The sequence below is a fragment of the Tupaia chinensis genome, unplaced genomic scaffold (assembly GCF_000334495.1).
Source record: "Tupaia chinensis unplaced genomic scaffold, TupChi_1.0 Scaffold000597_1, whole genome shotgun sequence".
NCBI lineage: Eukaryota > Metazoa > Chordata > Mammalia > Scandentia > Tupaiidae > Tupaia > Tupaia belangeri.
Window position 1 is genome coordinate 2,579,852 of NW_006160114.1, and position 9,053 is coordinate 2,588,904.

A 9,053-nucleotide genomic window follows, 5' to 3' on the forward strand; every position below is an offset into this window, starting at 1 on the left:
TTCATTTCTCTATGTGAAGTTTACCATTGATTCTCTTTTTTTGTACCTATACTTGTTTCATTTCTCCTTCTTGGTGTTTTATGAAATCTTGTTCTTGTTAAAAGAAGTTTTGCTTCATTTATTTTTTGAGCACATTTAGCTTACTTATTTAGAGTTTGCCAAAAATATTCTATGATATTAAGTCTGGAGTAAATTTATATTTTGGTCATTGACTTTGTTGGCTGTCTCTGATAATATTCACTTGCATAATCCATCTTTTTCTCCCTCTTGGACTAGCAGATTTGCAGTTGCTGCCTCAGGGTCCTCTGAGCCTCTAGAATCAAGAGCTTTCAGAGCAGTTTTGGTTGCTGGTTCCACTGTGAGAGTGGATCCCTTCACAGAGCCAGCAGACAACTTGGCTTACTGCCTCATATTCAGACAAACCTATGAGCTGCTTCTTTTGATCTTCAGCTCTCAAAAAGTGTAACTCCAGGAGGACATTTGTTGCATTAACTTATGTTTGTTTCTTAGTCTCTTTTCATGGTTAAAGAGAACTCTTACTTGGCCCCTGCTTTCAAGCTGTGAGTCTGGCCTCCGCCCTGTTTCATGGAGAACTTCTAATATTCTTTTCCCTATAATATCACCTCCTGGTAGCCACTGACTGCTTCCAGACAGGGCCCAATGGGATTCTGATTTCAGTCAGTTCACGATTTTGCATCTCTATTCCATTTTTGGTTCAGGGAGATATTTGTCTTGTTTTTTTTATTCTGGCTAAGATCTTTTGTTTTTCTTTTAAAATATGTTCCCTTGTCATTGCTATATTTCACTATTACTGTATGTGTGACCTCAAAGAGGGAACACTTGGCTATCACACCAAAAATGTGGTTATAGTCTTGCATTAGTCTATGCAGAACACTGCTATGACTTCATGCATTTCATAAGCCTTTGTCAGTTCTTCATGTGTGCAGGTCATTGTTTTAAGTCTTGTGAGCATGTGTGCGTATGTGGGGAGGTGGTGGCCTAAAACTCTCCTTTTAATTTAATTGAAGATTAACTTTTGTAACTATAATACATACAAGTGCACATCATTTTGTGAACTAAAAATCAAAAAGCACAATCTGATTGTAATTAAGCAACCTGAACTTTCTAGTCTGTTTTCTCATCTGCAAAATTGTAACAATAATAGTATTTATTAATATAGGTCACTTAAGGGATTAAATGATATAATCCAAGTGAAAGACTTAGCTCAGTATTTGGCAGTATGCAATGATATTAGCTTATCTTGATAGGCACTATGCCAATTTCAAGCACCTTGATATATGTGTTAGGATAGGGGCTTCAGAAGCTTTATGGGCAAATGGAATTAAAGTATAAGTTTATTTTGGCACCAAAAAATCAAAATTTATATATAATTTTTCCATATTATCATTTTTTCATGAACTTTTTGAAGCCCTCCCCCCCCACACACACACACAATTTCTATATTCCATTAATTCTACTCTGGTATAATGGACTTTTCTGTCCCCTTCACATCTCTATTCCCATGCATCCTAATCATTGCCTAAGAGGAATTTTTATAACAGAATTGATCTGTGTTATGCATAAGTAGGTGTGTTCATTTTGAAAGGATTCGGCCCTGAAGAAGGTAAGATATTACCATCCTTTTTGGATAAAACCAGGGATGAATTTCCCAGAGCTCAGACACAGGATCAATGAAAAACTGGGTTATAGGGGTTGGACAAAGTATAAGAAAGAAAGAAGAAAGGAAATCAAAGGGCAGGGACTAAACATGCTGATACAAGAAGGCCTCTGCCTGTCTGAAAAATGACCCATGAGATAAGAAGAGAGATACTTCATGCCATCCTCTGGACTCTGAGAATATTTGTAATAGGCTGTGAGTACAACAGGATTCTTTCTTGTGATGTGTTATATTTGTGTTGACAGAAGAAATGGGTGAGCTACACCCAGTTTTACAAGGACAAAATCTTGGTCCAAAGTTTGATGCCTAGATCACTACAGGCAAAGCTAATTGTGAAAATGGGCAAGAAAGTAGGGTGTATACCAAACATTTCTATAACCTACATGTGGATGTTTTGGTCAAGAAGTATCCTGCATGTGCTACTTCACATGCAAAGTCTTCAGGCAACAGAGGTCAAGTATAATATAGAAAAAAATCTTTCAGAATACCAAAGGTGAGTAGACACTAGAGTAGGGTAAATGCTATGCAAGTTGTTGGTAGGAGAAAAGCTTAATGGATGTTCCTTCCTGGTTAGAAAGGGCTTCTGGTTATCATGTTTAAGAGATATTTTTAAGTAAATTCAGCAGTATAAAATTGGATGTGATATACCAAGTGATGAAAGGTATGTATTACTTATTCTTTTCCTGTTTTCATAACCAAAAGCAGAATGTTGGCTGGTGGCCCATTATGGTGATTAAAATGGCATGCTGTAATGGAGTTAAAAATATAGCTAAGGGCCACTGGGATCATGCTTAACAAGGAAAGAGCATTCAGGTGAACACAAAAAAAGAAAACTTGAACACAGTCCATGCTTTAGGATGAACTTAATGAAACACATGCCAGCAACCACCTTATTTTTCATAACCTCAGTGTCATAGCAAGAGTTTTTGACATGCTGGAACTTCTGTAATCTAAAACAGCCCATCTGAGCATCCAGCCACCTTATTCCAGCAAAAACTAGGCAATGTGGAGGTTCATTTTTAAGCATTCTTTTGGGCTTGGTGTGGGTGGAAGATAATAGCAGCTATGAGTTTTGCTGAATCCCTCTCTGGGAATGTTTATTGAGCATACTCAATTCCAAGGTATTGGGTCACATTCCAAGACTTCCCCATGTGTGGAGTGATTTCCTTGTCCCCCAGATACCAGGTGCTGGGGTTGTATTTTTATAATAATCCTCATGCCAGGAACTGTGAAATGTATTTCCTCTAAAATTTGACTTTCCCCCAAACCACAAATTAGAAAATACAAGACTATTTGCTTTCTAGAATTGTTTTGTTGTTAGTTTTTTTTGAGGAGATTTTTCCTGTAGAGCACATGCACTCTTCAGAGTGATAAGTGATAAATCACCCCCAGGGGTGGTGGCCATGCCACAATCCCTTCTCAATTCTACTCTCAGGATTCTGGGAACACATACATACACACCCAGTGTCAGTTTCAAGCCACTGGATGTAGAACTTGAACTGCGTCAGTCATGTAGGAATCCAGCACCTTAACCACTATGCCACCTGCTGGTCCCTGTATTCTCGAGTTTTGAATGGGTAATATGTTCATGCCTGGGGAGATCTGAAACACTCCCCACTTGCCAGGGTGCAGACAAGCTCATGGCATCTGATGGGTTTGTATATGTGCCTCTATGTTGAGGCTCAGTTTTATGTTTTTCTCTGGGAGTTTTTAAAATAATTAAAGACCCATTCAAAATGAAGCATGGTCATTTCAATTAGTCTAAATTGAAGTAGAGAAACTGGAAAACTGTAAACATTCACATTCAGAAAAGTACTTCCAAGGTCACAAAATACTGGGCCCTGCCAAACCCAAATGCAAAGCAGAGCAATGTCAAGATATTTTTGGCTGAACTCAAACTCAAAATACCTACCTCTGAGCTTAGATTTTGTTCTCAAATTTGATCTCTTTTTCTATGTTATCTCAAATATCGATACATGTCAAAATAGTACCAAGTTCTTAAATTAGATGATCAAGGCTCACTAGGAAAGAAGGAAATTTCCACTTGATAGTTTTATCTGACTGGTGCTTCATAGAAGCTGATTCAGGATTAAAAATTCATAGACTCAGGATTAAAAACAACTATGAATGTTTCTTTTCCTTATGTAAATGCCACACTCCTCTAAAACTAGAATTTGTTAATTTTCTTAATTTTTCAATTTTTCCCATCACAGCTCTATTGTACATCTTGTTCCTATTTTCTTCAAGTGATGCTTTAAATTCTTACTGCTTGCCACTTTTGAATATTATAACATTTTGATGATCTCTTTTTCTTTGGTTTGATGAATTCTTTTCTTACTGTATGAATACTCCATGTCCTTCTTCCATAATATATCATTTTGGGAAATTAGACTTTGATTCGTTTCCAACTTTTTTTAAAGGCAGATTTCTACTTTATGCTTTAGAAATTATACTTTCACTTGTTCTCAAGTACTATCAAAATGAATAAATCAATATTTTCCCTAGACTTCATCTTGGAAATAAAAGATAAATACATTTATCGATACTATAAGATGGAACAGAAGGCCACCATTGTGTTCATGATGGTCAATTCAGCTTTTGCGTTTGGAAATAATGTCTGTTGAGGAAATTTAAGAAATAGTATCAGGAATTATTTTATATAATTAGTTAAATAATTCAGGAGAGCAGTCATGTGGTAACCAGGTTATTAGAAAAATATTTTTCTAAAAAATTATTTAATTCAGGACCAGCAGTTAGCATAATGGCTAAGTTGCTGGACTCTCATGTAGTCGACCACAGTTTGAGTACCAGACCCAGTGGCTTAAACTCACACCAGGAGCATGTGTGTGTGTGCCCAAGATTTGGAGAGGAGAATGGAGGAGAAGGGATTGTGGTGTGGTCATCCCTCCTGGGGGTGATTTCTCGCTTTCTGCTTCTCTGTATCTCTGTCTTTCTGGTGAGCGCATGCACCCTATAGCAAAAACCTTTTTTAAAAAAGAATTATTTAATTTAACTTTATTTATTTAAATTTGACCAGAGAGGGACAGAGTAAAAGGAGAGAGAGAGAGAGAAAGAAAGAAAGCTGCTAGGTTCAGGACTCGAACCACAGTTGGTCATGTGGGAGTCCAGTGACCTTAACCACCACACTATCTGCTAGCCCTTAGAGAAATATTTTTATTGACTTAGACTATCTAAGAATTCTGAAACTTAAAATAATACTTGTCTCAGGGGCCAGGATATAGTGTAGTAGTAACTCAATTAGACTCACATGAGACAAGTTCTGGGTGTACGTCCCAGGACCTCCCTGAGCATGCTGGACAGGTATGTGTGATACCGGCTGGCTGAGATGGGGGGTGATGGCAGGATGAGACCCTGTTGGCAGTGCCTATCCCTCTCTCAGTCTTTCTCACAGAAGAAATAAACTTAAAAAAAAAAAAACTTTCTTGCTTCAAGAACCAACATCTGCTTCCTGTAATCCCTGAAATAGAAGAGGTAGAAGGAGTTATGAAGAGGCCTATGCCATTTGGCTTGAGCTCACCGACAATTCCTGCCTAACTGACTGTGGAGGAGGAGGGACTGCTCTAGTCCAAATTTAGCAGAAGTTGTCTACCACCTTACATACCTATCCAGTTCAACCTCCAACCACATGGGAGCAGAAAGGTTTAGGTATACAAGAACCAAGAACCTGAAGACAGGAGACTCAGGACAAATTTTCTCCCCTCAACTCTCCTAGCAGTAGAAGGAGAGAAACTCCCTTCTGAAAACCTGAACTCAAAATGCCTACTGTGGATTCCACACTCCCACCCACAGTAGAAGGCGGAAACTGGCACAGAGCTAACACACATGATGGGAAGTGCACAGTCACACAGCTACAGAAACATATTCCATAGAAGCAGTAAGAATTGAATATAGTACCAGATGACAAAAAAATCAAAGCAGAGAATTGAGAAAGAGGAGAAAAACAGGAAACACCTCCCATTCAAGAGAACATAACTCAAAAATAGATAAATTACAAGTTAAGAAAATGCCAGAAAAAAAAATCAGAATATTTATGTAACAGAGCTCAATGAGACACAAGAGAAAACAGACAACTAATTCCAGGAGATGAGAAAATCCTTCCATGACTTGAAGGAAGAACTCCATAAAGAGATGCACATACTGTAAAAGAATCAAATCAAACTTCTGGAGATAAATAATACAATGCAGGAAATCAAAACCTTCCTCAAAAGTGTCAACAGCAGGCTGTGTCAGGCTGCAGGAGAAGATGGCAGTCTCCACAGGAGATAAATTTCCTCGTAATTTTTGCTTGTTGGAAGAACTTGAAGAAGGATGAAAAAGAGTAGGTGATGGTATGGTTAGCTGGGGCCTTGAAGATGATGAAGATATGACACTTACAAGGTAGGCAGACATGATTATTGGGCCACCAATGACAAATTATGAAAACAGAATATATAGTCTGAAAGTAGAATGTGGACCTAAATACCCAGAAGCTCCTCCATCAGTTAGATTTATAACAAAAATTAATATGAATGGAATAAATAATTCCAGTGGGATGGTGGAGGCATGGAGCATACCAGTGTTAGCAAAATGGCAAAACTCTTACAGCATTAAAGTCATCCTTCAAGAGCTATGACATCTAATGATGTCCAAAGAAAATATGAAGCTTCCATAGCCACCAGAATGGCAAACATACAATTAATTTTAGATGCTCTCAAATTTGTCTTAAATTAACAACCTTCTACTCATATAAATGTCTTGATTAAATATCACAATGCAAATACCTGCACATTAAGTAAAAGAATTCCAGCTGGTAAACATGACTGGACATTTGTAAGAATATATTTAATATATGTACACACTTATGTTTTCAGGTAACAAGAGGGAAAATGCAGCATAAGTTTTTTTTCTCATTAAGACACTATCATAAATGAAAGTCTGGAATACTCAAAATAGAATTCAAATTTCCAAGATAAAAGCATGGCGAGAAGTGTCAGATTGCAGTGGTGTAAGCATGTGTGTTTCTGAAAAGTAAAAAATATCAAGCAGAAAAAAAAGAAATGGCATACTTTATCCATCTCTCTTAGTGAAAGAGCTGCAGTCAAAATTGTTTAAGGTAGCAGGTACAATGAATATTGTCACAAATTGTGTTAATTTTTGAAGCGGTGTGGGTGCTGACTACCAGTAGTATCAAAAATATGTTCAGGATTGTTTTGATACTTGTATTTATAATAAAAAAATGTTGGGGGTGTATCGATGAATTTCTGTTCAAAGCTGTTCTTGTGTTTTACATGTAACAGACATGGTAAATATTTGTTTACAGTTTTGTATAATAAACCATGCATTTAAGTTAAAGTGAAATCAACAAAAAGGAAATAGGTATATGGATATATGATTTTGAGATTAAAGTTTGTCTTAAAAATATAAATAAAATGTGGAATGTGTCCTCAAAAAAAAAAAAAAAGTGTCAGCAGCAGATTAGACCATGTAGGAGAAAGAACCTGTTACCTTGAATACAAACACTTTGATTTAATCCAAGCAACTGAAAAGAATAGAATAATCATTAAAAATCAGGACAGGGAACCAGCAGTTAGCATAATGGCTATGGCGCTGGACTCCCACGTAGTCGACCACGGTTCGCATCCTGGACCCGGTGGCTTAAAACTCACGCTGGGTGCGTGTGTGTGCGTGCCCAAGATCCCGAGAGGAGAATGGAGGAGAAGGGATTGCGGCGTGACCATCCCCCCTGGGGGGTGATTTCTCGCTTTCTGTCTCTATGTCTCTGTCTGTCTGGAGAGCGCACACACCCTATAGTGAAAAACCTCTCGAAAAAAAAAAAATCAGGACAGTATATGGGACACCATTAAATGGCTAAATAACCACAATAGATATCCCAGAAGGCGAAGAGAGAGGAAAAGACATAGAAAATTCCTGTCATGCTATATTAACTAAAGACTTCTCAAATTTAGAGAGCTATGTGGACATCCAAATCCAGGACTACAAAGGACAACCAGCAGATATAACATAAGAAGATCTCTCCCAGGCATACATAGCAAATTGGTAAAAATCAAAGCCAAGGACAGTATTCTAGAAATGGCAAAGAGAAATGTCAAGTTACTTACAAAGTTTAACTCATTAGACTAACAATGTACTTCTCACTGAAAACAATGCAGCTAAGGAGAGAATGGGAAAATATATTTAAAATGCTGAAAGGAAAACTATTTTGGCAGAGAATACTATACCTGGCAAGATTATCCTTCAAAGAGAAAGGAGAAATAAAATCATCCCCAGATAAATAAATGCTGAATGAATTTGCCAAAACTAAACCAGTTCTACAAGAAATACTTAAGAGAATACTACACCAGGAAAACTAAAGGGAGATAAATAGAAGTAAGAATAGAAAATAACTAGAAAAAAAGGGTAAGTCCACATACATCAATAATAATATTGAATATGAGGGTTCAATTTCACAACTAAAAGGCCGAAAATGCAGATTTAATTATTTTACACATAAGCAAAGAACTATGAATTCACTAGTTATTTGAAGGACAGTTGTCTCCACAGGTTTCAATCTATATATTTATTATAACTACTACTCATTGTGTAAAACTAGGTAACAGAGAAGTCCAAAATATTAAAAGTAGCTGAGTCTTCTTTGGAATGAATTTAAAGAAAGCTACAATCAAGAACTTTGTAAGGTCTATAAATCACTAAATCACTGACTTTACCATGTCTTCACGTTTAAACATCTCTATCCAATTTTGCTTTGTTTTTGCTTTTTTGAACACTTAGTTCTTTATACACAGTACAGTATTATGGTCTTACAAGAGCTCAAAGTGATTGAGTGAAAGTTTTGTTTTCCCATCTCTTTCTAATAAGGTAGTGCAATGTACAATTGTTCCTATCTCTAACTGAACCAATGATACCATAGATTTTTTTTTTTTTTTAGATTATAAACTCTTATCTTCCATAGTCCTCTTTATGGAAATTATACATTTTTCTTTCATTGGTTATGTTAAGATTACCTTACTTTAAAAAACCCATCCTGGGGCCATCAGTTGGTGTAATGGCTATGTTACTGGACTCCCATGTAGTTGACCACGGTTTGAGTCCCAAACCTAGTAGCTTAATTCCATGTTACATGAAATTTCCTCATCTTCCTAAGTGATAACAATTTCTTTAGCTTAGTTTCCTTGGAAAATTCTTTGTCTTAAAGCAACTAACCCAAGTGCTAAGATAAATGTTGAGATAAAATCAAACTACAGCAAAGTAACATTAAGGAGACATGATCTGTTTACTTTTCCCTCTGGAATATCATAATTTTTAAATCAACTTATTTTTTCTATTATCAACACTTCCAGGCTAGAAAACCAGGTTT

General features: G+C 36.6%; 1 pseudogene; it reads left to right on the top strand.

Moving 5' to 3' along the window:
- The first annotated feature begins 5,942 nt into the window (after positions 1-5,942).
- Positions 5,943-6,377, top strand: LOC102488029 (ubiquitin-conjugating enzyme E2 variant 2 pseudogene; annotated as a pseudogene).
- The last annotated feature ends 2,676 nt before the right edge of the window (positions 6,378-9,053 follow it).